The sequence below is a fragment of the Pelobates fuscus genome, chromosome 1, assembly GCF_036172605.1.
Source record: "Pelobates fuscus isolate aPelFus1 chromosome 1, aPelFus1.pri, whole genome shotgun sequence".
In the NCBI taxonomy this organism is placed as follows: domain Eukaryota; kingdom Metazoa; phylum Chordata; class Amphibia; order Anura; family Pelobatidae; genus Pelobates; species Pelobates fuscus.
In genome coordinates this window covers 424,391,044-424,408,805 of record NC_086317.1, presented here as the reverse complement: position 1 = coordinate 424,408,805, position 17,762 = coordinate 424,391,044, and positions in this window count along the sequence as shown.

Below are 17,762 nucleotides of genomic sequence, written 5' to 3'. Positions count from 1 at the left end.
TTTTATATAAGCACAATGAAACCGGCAATGTTGAGGACTGCAGAGACAGTGGTTGGCCAAGGAAACTAAGGGCAGAAGATGAATGACGCATCATGCTTTTTTTCCTTTGCAAGATGTCCAGCAGTGCCATTCTGTCAGAATTGGAAGAAACCAGTGATACACCCATCTATGATTGAAGAAGTCTAGTCAGAAGTCGTCTTCATGGACAACTTGCCTCCAAAAAGCAAGCCATGCTTACAACATGTAAGCAAGGCCAAATGACCCAACTATGCATGAAAACTCTGGACCTGGGTTGCAGAAAAATGGCAGTAGGTGCTCTGGAATGATGAGTTACAGTTTGAAACATTTGGCTGTGTCAGAAAGCAGTTTGTTCACCAAACGGCTGGAGAACAGTACAAGAATGCGTGTCTGCAGGCAACAATGAAGCATGGTGGAAGTGAAGTTTGGGGATGAATTTGTGCAAATTGACTTGGGCATTTTATTAGAATTAATGGTCCCCTCAATAATAATAACAAAATTCAGCTTGCTCTGGTTTCCAAGTACGTCCTAAGAAGTTGTAGTGTTGCCAGAACTCCCGAACGCCATTCGTATAGGTGAACTGGAACTGGAACGAGTCATGGGTCCATGGTGACCGGTGTTCATGGGAGTGCCTGATCAAAATTAGTTCCACGCCCTCGACAACCAAGTCCCGCTGCCAGCGTTTGGGAGACAAGATGGCGGACCATCCATTGTTTCAGCCACGTGCGTTCGTATGTATAAAATGGCGGCCACAAATGCGGCGGAGCATTCTATTAATAATTTCCTTCGCGGTTTTCATACACATACATAACATTCCATGTTCTAATTAGTTCCCGAGGTGGTCTCGGTTTGGTAACCGAACTAAATAAACAAAATGGTTATAGATACGAACAAAATAAACGGAAGGAGCCGGAAGTGATGGGGATATTCCTTCACACTACTCTTAAGCTGTCTCTGCATCCAGAGTGAGCAGAGACAGCCTACTCCCTCCCAGACTACAGAGGAAATTTAGGGAAGACTGTCTGACTTAACCTGACAGACAAAAACACAAATGTTCATAGTAATTTCTGTGTTTCCATAAAAAAAAGGTGATTCGAATTTGCTGTGTTGTGCATCAGTTTGAAATATATTTAAAAAAAAATTAATAAATAAAAATATTTTTAAAATGATAGATAGATAGACTGTAATCCTGGCGGCCTAGTCTACCCTACCGGTACTATTGTTACTCTGCAAAATGTTATCCAAGCATACTCATCGTCATTTAACCGAAGTTGTTCATTTATAAATATAAAATATGTGCATGTATTACTGTTAACCCCACTGTTATGTACTCTTTGACATTGCAAGAGGATTGCCGACGGGGTACCTCGCGCATATATGTTACCTCTAATGCACTACAAAAATAAAGAATATATAAAAAAAAAAAAATAGATAGACTGTAAGCTCGTTTGAGCAGGGTCCTCTTCAACTTTTGGTTCTGTAAGTTCTTTGTAATTGTCCTATTTATAGTTACATCCCCCTCTCTTATAATATGGAATCTGTTGGCGCTATATAAATGGCAATAATAATAATAATAGATAGATGTGTATTTATTGTTGACTAGAATGTAAATTGCAACTTAAATTATTATTTCTAAATAAAAATACAATAGAACATAATTTCATGCAAATTGAGCTGTATATAAATGTAACAAAACCTCACTAATTGAAGACCTTATTTTTAGGTAAATATAATTATATGATGCTACATTCCTTTTAATTATGTTTCTTTTTCATTTATTGAACATTCTTCTTGTGCAAAACACAAGATGTACCCGAGTGAAACATAGGTTATTGTTGTTGCTCGTTATGCTGTAAATCAGTTTATGGTATTTGCTAGATTTCACATTCCAGGGAACATCTCGCATACTGAAGTATGTGACACTCTATTCAGAACTTCTATTTAGCAGCAATTAATATATTTGTGGCATCCAGCTAAATATCTGCCATTGTGTTCTGGGAAAGATTGGATGGGAAAAAGATTGACTTTTTTTCTTAATTTAAATTCTTTACATGAAAATCAACCCACATGTATTCTCAGATGTACAACTAATATACAACTAACAGAGTCACCACTAAAACCAAATTATAGAGTTCTGGAGTAGACTGCCATTTATAACAGTAATTCAGGGAGATTAAAAAAAATCATATATTCTACACTTTGGGGATTTTTTACATATTATTTTTGGATATAGGAATGGCTGATGACTGCCTGACATACCTGAATCCATATAGACACTGGTAAGACACTGATTATCTCCCAAAAATTTCAAAAACTGATGAACGCTGTTGGAGAAAGTCTCACTCGGCAACTGACTTCCTCCACTATAAATGTATGCTGTGCTCCTACACTCTGGATAGCCGGATGTAATAATAGCTCCACTGGATTGCCACGATAATGTTCACCAGCCAGGGAAATATCGTGGCAATCCAGTGGAGCTGATTTTACATCTGGCTATCCAGTTATCCCCTTGTGTGAATGAAATGTTTTTACAGTTCAGAGCCAACTTCTAAAGGGCTCTGTAAAGTGTGAGTTCTCCAATTTACCTCACGTTTTCTCTATTATATATAAAGAATTCACTATGATATTTTGCATGTTTACTTTATACAGGATTTTCTCATGAATTTATCCTGTTAAAGATATACCGAAAAGGTAAAGGTAATCTAAGAGTGCGTTACCACCTTTTTATTCATTTTGTGGTGTTTCTTTAAGTGTATTAGGTGACAATACGCTTGGGTATGTTTCTAGCTGCACGAGACTGCACCTTATTAGTGCCAATTAGGCCTCGTTCATTACGTTTCTCGTAAGAAATGCTGAACCTTTTTTCAAAATATCCCAGGAATGTATGAGTTCATATAGTTGGATTGAGTTGTAGCTATTAGCAATGGTGGTTGCTGTTCCCTGCCTTTTCCCAGCCATATCTCCTGTTGAGAAGCTTCTGTTAGCTCTCCTGAGCTTAGCCTTGTCTCGCAGCGCAAGACAAGTCCACTCTCAGCCAATGAGTCTTGCACTGCTTGGCTTAGCCCAGGGAAGAAAGATTCTATCTGTGACGAAGGCTGAGATCTGCTCCCAGCAGACCCCAGTAAGAAGTCAAATATTATATTGATCCATACAGTTTTACCCTGTGAGATTTTCTGGTCTCTATGCTGCTTCTCCATCTGAAATCACACTTTAGGCACCAGAACTACTACAGTGCACAGCAGTGGCTATGGTGGTCTTAGTGTTCCTTTAACATGAAATCCACTTTTCTTTAGCCCTACTGTATCCACCAGGTCATCTATATATTTCTGTACATGAAGAGATTCCTCTGATTCTGGCTTAGAGAAGAACAGGTTAAGTACAAACTCTGTTGAGTTGACAGAAATCACTGAATAGTTCCCTTTGAAGTCCAATATCCACTATAGGCAGGGCCGGATTAAGAGCCCAGTGGGCCTGGTGCTGACAATTATGATGGGGTCTAATTACAGAATCTTATCAATGAAAAACACTAAAACAGTCATACCTCCCAAGCATCATGTATCTGATGGAGTTGGTGTTGGAGGGAAACTCAAAGGATGCAGCTATAAGAAAACACATACTCTATGCTAATATCTGTATCTAATTTATGCTTTCATCTTTCAAGTAAATCCATACCAACAGCAGTGTCCAGTGAAGCAGGAAGCCAATGGGCGGGGTAAAAGAGTAGGCCACTGATGCGAATCACATGACCAGAACTGCCAGAAGGGGTGAACATGCCCAAAAAGAGGGTATGTCTGTCCAAAGAATTGGAAGGCCAGCCTGGCGTCAGTGTCCCTATGCATCACAGTGTCAGTGTCCCCATGTCGCCCAGTCCCCTAGTCTCCCAGTGTCTGTGTCCCCATTTCTCCCAGTGTCCCCATGTCTCAGTGTGTCCAGTGTCACTAGGATACATGGGGACACAGAGACACGGGGACACTGAGACACTTGGGGACATTGGGAGACACGGGGGGCCCTTGTGGATACAGACATGGGGACACTGAGAGACATGGGGACACTGGGAGAAATGGGGTCACAGACACTAGGGACACAGAGACATGGGGACGCAGACACTGGGAGACATGGGGACACATAGATATGGGGACACTGAGACACTAGGGACACTGGCTGGGAGACATAGGCACACTGGGAGACATAGGGACACTAGGAGACATGGAAGCACAGACACTGGCTGGGAGACATGGGGACACAGACATATGGGGACAATGGGAGCCATGGGGACACTGGCTGGGAGGCATGGGGACACTGGCTGGGAGGCATGGGGATACTGGGAGCCATGGGGACACTGAGACACTAGGGACACTGACTGGGAGGCATGGGGACACTGGGAGACATGTGTCCCAATGTGTGTTTCCCTATGTCTTAAAGTGTCCCCATGTGTCTGTGTCCCCATGTCTCACAGTGTCCCCATGTGTCTGTGTCCCCATGTCTCACAGTGTCCCCATGTGTCTTAGTGTCCCCTAGTGTCTCAGTGTTCCCATGTGAGGGGTGAGGGGAATGCCTTTCCCCTCACTTCCCTGAGCTGTAGTCTGTCTCTGCAGGCTGGGAGCTGCTGTCTGAACTCTCTGTACTGTGTAGCTGCTCTCCTGTGTATCAGTGAGTAGAGAGAGGCAGGGAGGGATATGCTGTAACTTCCTATCCCTGCCTCTCTCCATACACAGTGACCCCTACTGGCCGGTGCTGGTATTGCAGAGTAATCTTCGTTTATACTATGAAAAATATTTGCATTTGTATTGCCGGTAATACTGCAATACCAGCACGGCCAGGCAGCCTCAAATACAGGCTGTGCCTTAAAATACCAGTCAGGAGGAAAACCTAAGAGTAGTGTGTAAAAAAAAAAAAAAAAAAAAAAAATATATATATATATTTTTAAATGGGCCTATTCCATGGGCCTGGGCCTGGGCCTGGAGCTGCAGCTCCATCAGCCCTTATGTTAATCCGGCCCTGACTATAGGACGTGGCATGGGCTGGGAGAAGAACTTGCAAAAAGAATTCCATTCCAATTTTCTCCCATTAAAGGGAAATCACAAAAACAAAACACAGGTTTATCCTGTATGAAGGAGCGTTTCGAAACATTCCCACATATTACTTAACTTTCTGTTATGGCTTTACTGCAGATCACATCATACAGCTCAGGAAGGGAGCAACGAATAAGTAGTTAGCTTTCTCCAGTCATAAAAAACAAAACAAAAAAAGCCAGTCCTGTCCATTTGAGTTCAGAAAGGGTTTGTGTCTACGACACTCTGAGATCTATTTCTAGGGCTCAACTTTTTCAACCAACGCTGAAATAACATTGGGATGAAGTAAATAACTCTGATAGAAACATAGAATGTGATGGCAGATAAGAACCATTCGGCCCATCTAGTCTGCCCAATTTTCTAAATACTTTCGTTCGTCCCTGGCCTTATCTTATAGCTAGGATAGCCTTATGCCTATCCCATGCATGCTTAAACTCCTTTACTGTGTTAACCTCTACCACGTCAGCTGGAAGGCTATTCCATGCATCCACCACCCTCTCAGTAAAGTAATAATCTCTCTCTTATTTTAAGAGATCTGTGATATCCGAGAGTTTTTAATATTATGTGTACATATTTATATGTGTTCTGAGGCCTGAAAGATAAAATGAGATGTATAAATCCACATCCTTGTATTTGTCTCTTTAGCCTGAACCTGAGAATCTCCATCTTAGCTCCATGTCAGTGAGAGCTATAAGCACCGGTCTTTTGTATCTTAAAAACCACAATCAGCAACATTTGTATCAGTTAGAATAGAGAATAGAAACTTACTTTAAATATGTTTATAGGGACAAAGAAAGGAACATGGCAAATGGAGGGGAGAAAACAATGTTTCTGCTCCTCGTCATTCTACAACACAAAGTATGCCCTGGCTATGCCAGGACTGCACTGGATTGTAATGTCAGTTGCTAAATCTTTCATTGTAAAAGAAAATGAAGCATACATTGAGAACAGGTTACATAGTTACATAGTTACATAGTTGCATAGCTGAAAAGAGACTTGCGTCCATCAAGTTCAGCCTTCCTTACATATGTTTTTTGCTGTTGATCCAAAAGAAGGCAAAAAACCCAGTTTGTAGCACAATTTTGCAACAAGCTAGGAAAAAAATTCCTTCTTGACCCCCAGAATGGCAGTCAGATTTATCCTTGGATCAAGCAGTTATTACCCTACATTGAAAGATTATATCCTTGAATATTCTGTTTTTGCAAGTATGCATCCAGTAGCTGTTTGAACATCTGTATGGACTCTGATAAAACCACCTCTTCAGGCAGAGAATTCCGCATCCTGACTGAGGCAAGTTCTGAGCCAAAAAAAAATCTAGAATTTGCACTGTGTTTACTCAACCATAATTTAAGTTTTAGTTTTTTTTAATGCCTCCATTATATATTACATACTGTATATTAAAGGACGGAAAGGGCATTTGTAAATATCCTATTTGCAAACCGAACACAACATTAAGTGTAAATGCAATGTTAAAAATTAAAAAAGAAAACATTTTTTTTTTCATTTTTTCTTATAATAATTCAGTGCAAATATATAAAATGTGCTCAAAATAGATTCAAGTAACAGTCCTGATTGTTAAATGCCTCATGTGTTTAGGCTCAAATTTTTTTGGGCAGTTAATGCTAACCCTATGGTACCCCCCTAACCAACCCTACCATTAACACTGTGCTTGAATTAACCCTAATCCTACTCCTAGCCTTAACCCTACACAGTCCCTAACACTAAAACAGCATTAATTTGGACCCATTCTCTTTAATATTTTTATTAGTGATATTGCAGAAGGTCTTGATGGTAAGGTGTGTCTTTTTGCGGATGATACTAAGATATGTAACAGGGTTGATGTTCCAGGAGGGATAAGCCAAATGGCTAATGATTTAGGTAAACTAGAAAAATGGTCAGAGTTGTGGCAACTGACATTTAATGTGGATAAGTGCAAGATAATGCATCTTGGACGTAAAAACCCAAGGGCAGAGTACATAATATTTGATAGAGTCCTAACCTCAACATCTGAGGAAAGGAATTTAGGGGTGATTATTTCTGATGACTAGCCCAGTATAGTTAGGGGGTACTGAAACGTACTATCGTAAAGTGGTTAACACAAGTCATATATGATTTTCAGTTTTATTCAATAGTGCAATTCCCAGAGAAGTGAAAGTACATGAATTGCGGTGCAACTGTGTATCTTTGGTTATTGTAACTGCGTGTTTTCCGTAATTTGTAGCTGTTAACATTACACAAGTGAAGCTGTAAGGTACTTAACACTTTGTGATCTCCAGAGCCTTATTTACACGGAAAGGGATTAACCTGATCCTAATTAAGAAACTCGCTCATATTTTGAGGTTGTGTATTAATGAGCTGCCAGGTACACAGGGTAACCGGATCCGGATTATCTGTCAATATGAATTCGGCCATTTCTGCACAAGACCAATGCACAATTAATAATAAATTACTTGTTGAGGGTTTATGGCTAATTCAATATCCATTTGTAATTTTGTGCTTTTTTTAAGAATTATCTTTGAGCAGTAATCTGTTACAAAGTGTTTTTTCATAAGTTGGGGGGGGGGTGGAGAAAACAACAAATGCATAATCAGTTTTTGTCTATTTTGGGGAAAAAAGTGTACAAATCATGAGATACATGCCTATTGAAATTATATCAATAATTTTGCCGTTCAAGGAAAGAGGGTCTTCCCGATCCTTTTAACAAGTTCAGAAAAGAAGCGTGCATTCCAGGCATGGAATCTGTGTGGTTTTGCCTCCATGCTGCTCTTCCTCCTGGTCTTCTGGTTGAGTCTCGGCCTGGAGTGGAGGTAGAACAGTGTTAGAGACGCGGTAACATTGTAAGAGTGCCATTTATCCCACGTCTCTGGAAACATATACAAACGCCCAGGTACACACAATGGTTTCTTCAAGAGGCAGTCTTTATTTTGGAACAAAATATAGTGACAACGTTTGGGCTCCTACAACAGTCTATGTCAAGTCTAATGCACCAAGTGAGGTGACCCCAATATAAAGTAATCCCAATAATAATTGCAAAACAAATAATTTAGTTATTACGTAAACACACCTAATTTTTTGTAGTGGAGGCAGGGCATTATCTTTACACCATACTAAGAGCAGCGTCAGGAGTGTCTTATGTCACATTCAAAACGTAGTGATGTCATATTTCCCAGCAGTGCAATTAAAAAGAAGAAACAAAACCAATCCAGACAAGTCCAATCGGTGGTGCAAAAACACAGCAGTTATTGGAGCATGTAGTAAAAACCACATAAAAAGTTACCTGCACTTTTTCCACATCCCTATGTATTTTTAAACAAATTGAGGTTTTTAGTTACCTCAAAATGGCCATGAGAGGGTATGCCCACCTGCCACATCAAGGCAGACCTCTTAGGTGGGTCCTAACTCTAACCATTCACCTTGCTTCATTGAGCGTCTGGCAAAGATATCACTAATGAGACAGAAAGGGGTATTTTTTTATATACCACCCTACATGCTTATTAACCCTTAATAGGGAACACATGGGATGGGCAGCAGCATTGCAACCTAGTTGTGTGATACAAAAGTAAATACACATACAAAAAAACAAGTCCTGCGCTCAAACTCCCATTTCTCCTGGGCGGCAGCAACGACCATAGTAGACATCAGCCAAAATACAAATAGTAAAAACCAAAGAAAAAAAGTTACCTGCGCTCTTTCCACATCCCTATGTATTTTTAAACAAATTGAGGTTTTTAGTTACCTCCAATGGCCATGAGAGGGTATTGGAGCATGTGTTAACAGCACAGCAACAGATAAATGGCGATAATAATAATAATAATGTGGGAAGTGGAGGCTTGTCCGTGGGGGCACTTGGGGCAACACCCCACCAGTTTTTTTTTGGGAGGGATTATATTAAATGCAACTCCACCAGGACTCTAGAGAAGGTTTGCTCAGTGCACGTGCACTGTGATTGTCTAGTAAGTTGTCCATAGGACCTTTTTCACTGTGAATTGAAAACCCAGGAGCAAAATAATTTAGGCAACATCTGTGGGCAGAGTACAGCAGGAGTCAAGCAGCAGGCGGGATTTCTGCAGACTCTTTGTTAGTTCCACAAAGTATGGGTTTATGAATGAGCTGGGAGCCCACAATCTCAATGTTTTCCAGGCCTGGCGCATTGGGATATTTCTCAGTGGACTGTAGTGTCTGAGCTCGATTAAACTTCCAGACTGTGGTAAATATGTATGATGTCCCGAGATGTATTTCAAGTGGCAAGATAGTGCTCATGACATTCATAACTCCCACCGATTGCCACTGGTAGATGTGGAATCGAAACAATAATCTGTGTCTTTCAGGCAAGCGCAGCTCTCTATGAATACAAAGTCTCACTGTATACAGGGCCGTCTTTAATATTGATTGGACCCTGGGCAAGAATTTACTTGGGCCCCCGGGATCCCGCCTTCCCACACCCTAGCATGCAATCACGCCCTCCACCACAACACACACAAAAATGTGCAGTATGTGAGTATACATCAGCCAACCCACTGCTTTCACCTACGAAAGCATTGTGAGGCTATTGGGCATGCGTGGCAAAACACTGCCCTGCACCAATCAGCATCTCCTCATAGAGATGCGTTGAATCAATGCATTTCTATGAGGAGTGTTCAGCATGAATGCCAGTGCTGCACGTTGTGCAACACTGGACTAGGAAGCATCTCTAGTCGCCGTCTGATGAGTGGCCACTAAAGGTGTTCCTAGGCAGTTATGTAAATACTGCCTTTTTTCTGAAAGGGAAGTGTTTACCTCAAAAAGCTTGCAAAGACATGCTATAGACACCAGAACTACTACGTTTAGCTGTTGTGCTATAGTGTCCCTTGAATATAGAGAAAAAAATAATCAGTACAAATGTATGAAATGAAATTTATGTATCATTATTCTAAAAATTATTTTTAAAAAAACAAAAAAAACTATGCACATTCCTAGCTTTTAGCACAACTTCTGACACAAACATTTTGTACTTTGCCGATTACTTTGTATATGTATAAAAAAGATATAATAAGTAATCTGTGAAATACAAAATATTTGTGTCAGAAGTTGTGCTTTTTTTTAATTTTTAGAATACTGATACAGCCATTTTATTTCATATATTTGTGCTAATTTCAGTGCTGGTTGGAGGGGGTGACGGGCGGTATTACACAATCTTTTTTATATATATATACATATATATATATATATATTTTTTTTTTATACATATACAGATTGTGTAATACTGCCCCTCACCCCCTCCAACCAGCACTGAAATTAGCACAAATATATGAAATAAATTGGCTGTATCAGTATTCTAAAAATGAAAAAAAGCACAACTTCTCACACAAATATTTTGTATTTCACAGATTACTTATTTTTTTAAACAATGTGTAGATAGAGATAGTACAATACTAACCCCTCATCCCCACCCCCCTTCTCCAACCACCGCTCCCTAATCCTTCCCCCTCCAACCACCCAGCCCCGTTACCCCCATAGAACATCCAAGTAATATATCTTCAGTGAATTACTGTAATTTAAATATTTACAGTTCTGAAGACAGCAGGCAGCAGGCTCAGGGATCAGTGCTCTGGGGCCTGGGCTCAGGATTCATGGTATGCGGTGCAGCTCTGCAGTTGGGGGAGACCGGGCTCACCCTAGTGTTGCCGTGACTCCGCCTCCGCGTGACTTCATGGCAACACGCGCAAGTAAAAGGCAGGGGAGGTCGGGAGTGACGGGAGGAGATCGGGAGGAGGAGCGAGTAAGTCCTTCAATTCCTTCACTATGCGGCAATGTCGCTCGCATAGTGAAGCACTCGGGAGGCAAATAAAATATGTAGCATATAATTGTGGACAGCGGGACTCAAGAGGTAGCTGCCATGGGCCCCCAGGAGCAACTGGGCCCGGGGCAGCTGCACCTTTTGCCCCGTGTTAAAGACGGCCCTGACTGTATAGGTCAGGCTGATTGAGGTTGCAGAGATACATTATGTCTCAGTCTCACACCTCTAGTAGCCTCCATCTGTCAAATCCATCTATCACATGCTCTGCGTGAGCAGGACCAGACACACAGAGATCTGTGAGTATTGTAGTGGCTTTCCAGGTCGAAATGCGTCTGCCCTCCATTGGGAACAAGTCATGATTAACGTTTGTAGGTTATATTTTACTCTCTGTATGTGGAGTTGTTGTTTGAGGGGGAGGGTTGGGAGAGAGGGAAAGAGAGAGAAGGGGATTAGTGTGGTTGATTTAAGTTTGGGTTTCTTCGCCCCCCTTTTTTTTTTGTAGAAAAAAATAAAAAGGAAATATAAAGTTTGAATAAAATAATACAAAATAAAATAAAAACTAAGACCTTACTGGGCAGCGATCCACACGATCACCACCAAATTTTCCGATACTCCCCCCCACTTAGACCCAGCAGCCTTCCTCCTACACCACACCCCCACCCGTAGCTCAGCTTACAAAAAATCCCTAACGATCAGGATTTTAAACACAGCCAAGAGCCTCATTCCACTATATTGGAAACAAAAGACCCCACCACCTGTGTCGGCCTGGTTTAAGCGCATGGAAGAGCTCAGGGCGCTAGAGGAACTCACCTCACACGCAGAGGGGAGGGAACAATCGTATATGACGACCTGGTCACACTGGATACTGACCACGACGAAACCCGACTTCCAGACACTTATCACAGACTGAGTAGACACCAATGGGAACATGACCCGAGACAATGGATAGGGGTGACAAGGAATGACCGAAAAGACAGCGCACGTCACACATGAAGCTACCACTGACAGAAGTTCACACGACAATTCTAGCCCTGACAGAGACGAAGGACCACACAAACCTATAGGGCAGGGAGGACGCTCTCTCAAACGCTGAGGAATCCCCCCCCTTAATTTTTTCTCCCATCCCTCCCCCCCCCCCCCCCCCCACCCCCCCTTCCCGGGTGGACCTGCGGGCCACGCAGCCGGACCAGGTTACAGCAGACTCCAGGTATGCCATTGAAAGCTTAACTACACACGTTTTGACCTGGAAACCTGCGCGTTTCCCTGCTTTATTATACCGACACCTCAGATTTGCTAACAATGTGCTCCATAACCTGTATCTGCCATTTGTTGGAAACCTGCGTGTTTCACCGAACCACACTTGAGACGTTTACTTTTATTGTTGTTTGCGAATTTATTCTTGAAAATCTGAATAAAACTTAATTCACAAAAAAATAAAAATAAAAACTGTAGTCCTATGCTACAAGTCAGTCCTTAAAAGTTATTTGCCACTGCAAGCCATAATATACCTTCAAGAGATTAAATTCCTAATTGCCAGGGCTACAATTTCACTTGCCAATGGCTAGTGTCAAGTGGAAACGTAAAGCATTATATTAGATTAAAATATTTCCTATTGCAGTGTTCAAAGTACAACATAAAGTCTCTGCTGCAAAGCCCTCATTATATCTTTATTGGTTAAGGCAATACTATTTATCTTTATGATATTTGTTGCCTGACTGAATAAAAACGAAGCAGGTATTTGGGATACGATTATAACACACGGCTACTTAATAATACTAAAAGCAATTTAAGTTTGTTCTGCTTTCAAGAACAATTATTTTCTTGTGCCCAGGAACTGCTTGGTGTAATATCTCCCCCCAGCTTAGATGCATATTCCACGTCAAGCTTTTAATCTTGTGTTTGGTGGCTGGCACCAAAGTGTTAAGATGTTCCAATTTTTTCCCTTTTATGTTTTTTCCCTTCTCTGCTCCCAATGGAAATCTTTGCCTAATAAGTTAAGATCTCGCTGCGTGTTTCCATTTGCTGTGAATGAACATGCCAAAGGCTCAGCAGCGGTGTCTGGAAATGCCGTGGGATTGCTACATGAGAATTGACAATTTGAGCCTTACGGCTTTTATTGTTCATGTCAGATGTAATATTAAATAATACCTATTAGAACAGATCTTTATACAAAGCATGCTTGCTTTTTTTTTTGCATGTAAATGACAACCACATTGAATGCACATCCAAATCTTATTTAAATATTACCAACGGGGGTATTAGATATCAACTTTCAAAAACAACCAAATACTCTTGGGTTTTAACATATTACCCTTAAACCACATGTAACTGCTTTGCACTTGATATTATCCTCTTCTTGTTAGCATGGAAGCACTAAATAAACGTAAAGGAAAAGTATAAATAAAATAGATTATTTATCAGTTTAGATGTGTTTTAATAAATATGTTAATCAAGGTTATTCACTTAACACCAGATTTTTTCTGAATGCACGTTCGCAAATTATCATTCATTTGCAAAAAGTATTGATAATTTGAAGAACTAGTTATCTGCTGGCTGCGTCCGTGTTCTTTCAAGACTTGGCTGTCAGAGCGTTCTGATTGATTGGTTGACTAACCAACCAAAAAGAAGGCTCCTGGTCATATTGCAAAGCGAGGAACATTTTCCCATGCTTTGTGATGGATGTCATAGTGTGGAAAAGCCTATAAAAGGGCTTTCCCCTGTAGAAGCACTCATTCTGCGACTAGCCCTCCAGTCGGTGAAGATGGATTATTTTTTTGTTTCAGTGCTGTTTTTATTTTTCCGGATGTTTTTTAGTTTTTACTGGCTTTTTTTTTTTTTATTCTTTATTTTTCCGTCTTGGCAGACGAGGTGGTACAACGTTAGCTTGGAGGCTTGTGCAGAAGCCACATATTGAATCATGTACATGTACATCATTACAATAATAAAAAGGAGATGAGAGAGGCATTCTGTGACTAAGCGTGTCATACATTAGTGTCATTTTTATCTCCGTCCGTCAAGGGATTTTTCAAATTTCGTTTACTAAACGAGAGTTAACTTAAAATAACAGACAAGTTTGACAGTCTAGTTCACACCATAGCTTTATGCCTGTGTGTCTGTTCCATAGTATAGTTCGCGAACTGCTCGTAACTTATATAGTCCTTATATCCTATGTGTGTGTTCATACCGTGTTTGTTGTGCTTTTTTTTTTTACTGATTCTTACTTTTGAAGATTTTCTTTTTTTCTTTTTTAATTTTTTATTTTTGTTGTGCAGAGTTTAAACATGTGGGTTTGCACTGCCACAACAGCTGGTGCAACCAGGTTTGTATTCACAGTTAATCACATGGCATTATAGGAAACATTGCACTGTTTTTTCTTTTAAAGCAGGGAAATTAACAGGATTATATCTTAAGTTTCAGAGAAAGCAAAGGAAAACAAGAGCTTGGCTCATAGATGGGCTTCACCTAGTAATCACAATGAGAGTAACTGTCAGGCTAGGACTATACATTACAGAGTTGGGCTAATCATTCCTATCCCAGAGTCTGACTACACAAGGTTATGTCAATATAGTTGTAGACGTGTTACGTTAGGTGAAGGCAAAATAACTGAGTATTAATATAATAGGTTAGTTCCACATTTCTAGGCAGGAAAGCACAATTACCATGAACTACAGAGGCTAGCTAGGCATGTGGGTAAAGTCACAGTAAAATGTCGCTAGACTTAGTAATGTTGCATGAGTGGGGAGCCACTGATCTGGGTCACTGTCATAGTTCTGCAGTACGAAGGAGATTAACTAAACGTTAAACACATAAATGAATGAAAAATAAAATCATCGCTTATATTGGGGAGAAGATGCTTAACTTTGAACAAGTTTCACCTCTCAGCTCAGTCCCAGTGTCCCGTTCAACCTATACCCTCCAAGGGCAGTGTACAGTCCCGTAATAAAGAAGCAAGCTGTATGCCATGTCGCCAATTGGACTGGTACTGGGCTTGAGCTCCTGCCCGGCTTGGGGTTCCCCTTGAGAGCACCAACTTGCGAGGTCTGCCTCTGCTCCGCTTGAATGTGTGTGTCTGTGTTCTCTTGTGCAGGAGGGTCGTGTGGTTTTTGATTCTCCGCCAAGGTGAAGCTATGGCTGCTAGTAGAGTCAAGGACCGTGGTGGGCGACTCCGAGGCATGTATTTACCCTTTTGCAAAGGAGCAGTTGTGCATCTCAGCGAGGCCCGTTTCCCGCCCGGCCGCCATGTTGAGGCTCGTTGCATTGCCGCAGCTGTGGACTGCAGCTGAATAGTTGGAGTCGGCTTGTGCGGTGGGTGGTCGTCCGGGTAGTTCAGCGCTGGTTGGCACATTCTGTTTTCTAGCTTGCGCCAGAAATTGTCGAAGATACGGTCTAAGCAAAAAATGTATACACCTTATACACAATATACCAGTGGATAAAACACAAGTGGGTATATATACAATAAAATAAATTACCCAAATATTATTGTGATGTAATTCCAGTAAAATACAAGTTTAGCAGGCTAAGATTGCCACAAGGCATATGTATGTATATGTGTTTGTAGTATCAGTTAGTTAATAACACGTAGCTAAGATACTGTCATCACTGTACTGACCAGGTGCAGGAATGTAAGAACTGGAATTACGCGTCCCTCTCCTTTGTATCAGATGAGCCACGTGGTTAGACCGGATGGATGAGTTTAGACTCTATTCATTAAATAGGTTAAGGGTATGTGTGGGTGTAGTTAATTGTGGGAGGAGCTACAGTGCTATATAAGGAATGTACTCTATGTATTCAGTACTCAGACTTTGCTGTATTTTGGTGACGCTAGTCCCTCTGAGTCCCGATCGGTGATCCAATAAAGAATCTCTTCCTTCCTGAAGAAACCTGTGTCCATCTCTCTGTGCTTGGCTTCCGTCAGTTTCTCCGGTATCATTTGGTGCATTGGCCGGGAAGCTCATCGTTCAACGGTAGCTGAGAGGCAGAGGCGTGAGACGGTCTATCTTTGCCCACGTTCTCTACGGCTGCACCCCTGAACTTCTGCGTGGACCTCCCTTCGTCTCGGCGCCACTGGTCTGTTGTCCAGGAGATCATCGGCCTCTACGTGAGAAGTGCTGGGGTGTCCCCGTCGATGAGTGTGAACTCAGGTTCAGGAACGAGGAGGTAAGATAACTGCTGTTTTAGACGGCAGGACCCGCTAGGGGTATACCGATTGTGCGGTAGGCCCAAAGGGGTTTTTGAATCTGTATCTGCCCCCTCTGTCGGAGGGAAGGAGCGAAGGCGCACCGCTCGATCGAACGCTCTTTAGTCAGACCGTTTGATTTGGTTAGTCAGGCGGGGTCCTGGTGTAAGATAGCCCTAGCCGGACACCGGTGTCTTGTCTAGACTAGCGTTCTAGGGTGTATATTACGTTCGCTAGGTCGGAGGGACCGGGAGACTAAGCGGCGCCTGTGTAAATTCGGTTCGCTAGTTCTCATCCTATCTGGGCTAAGTGGGAAGGCGTGTAAATTTGGAACCCACTAGACTTTTGATAGTACGACTAAGAGGCGCCTGTGTAAATTCGGATCTCTAGCTCGTTGTATAGTGCGACTAAGAGGCGCCTGTGTAAATTCGGATCTCTAGCTCGCTATGTATATGTGGTGATTGGGCAGTGTGGCTAACCAAAACGGGTGTATATAGTTTTAGGTAGTCCATTCAAGGTACTGGCCAATAGTTTAGTTGGGAATTGTAAATGTGTTAACGATTGTTTAGTAAAGTGTATATCTTGTTAGATAGCGCGAGCTCAGCCGTCTAGCGAGAGTGTTAATAGTGTGTTGCTGTATTATAGTGCACGGTACCATAACCCTGTATATTTACTGACATTATATAATAAGTACTAATCATTGTCGTCCATTGCATGTTTAACACCATAACCACTAATAATTGTATTGTGACCTTAACTTGTGCTTTGACCTATGCTAACCGTACTGTAACCGCTATTTGTAAAAGACGATGTTACTGGGGTGTGTTATAGACGGGTAATTCGTATATAGAGAATTATAGCGTGGGTGACTGTGTAGTTACGCCAAAGGGCATAATATTGATTATATAGTGACTGGTGTAGCAGCTGTGTGTGTACGGGAATTCCCTGAGTGTTTATTGTTATTGTGTACGTTTCACTTGATAACCGTACCACGTGGTGCTGTTGCCAGAGGAAACGGGTGTGACTGTTGAATAGTACGCGTGTATAGTAATCGTTGTCGACAACGTTCCACTGTTAAATATGGGTGCGTCGCAGTCAACGATTCCGGATCCCTTAGGATGTATGGTTAAGAATTTTAAAAAGGGATTCAAAGTTTGTGATTTTGGGGTTAAGATGTCCCCTGTACGTTTGGTCACTTTGTGCACTAGGGAGTGGCCTACTTTGGTTGCGGCATGGCCGCCACGTGGCAGTTTGGATCCAACTCTGGTACAGCGCTTACACGTGGCTGTATCAGGTAGGCCTGAACTTTACGGCCAGTTTCCTTATATTGATTGTTGGAGACAGGCCGTAAATGACTCGCCAAAATGGCTCCGGACATGCCACGAGGAACAGTGTCGCCTCATGGTAGCTAGGACTTGTTCGTCCACTAGGGCTGGTGTTAGGCCCATTTTGGACACGCCCCCTGAGTCCGAGATCCCTTTGCCGCCCCCTTACTTTCCGTTAAGAAGAAGTGACGCAAACGCAGGAAGTCCTGTAACCCTTCCCTCACTACCCCCATCCACTTCCGCTTCCTCCTCCAGTGCAGGATCCACCCCCCCTCGTACTAAATCCCCCCTTCCGGAACCAGATAGACCAACCTCCATTAAAAATGAATATCCTGATTTGGCGCCACTTCAGACTTCCGGTCAAGCTTCATCTAGCTCGGCCCGAAGTGTTCTAT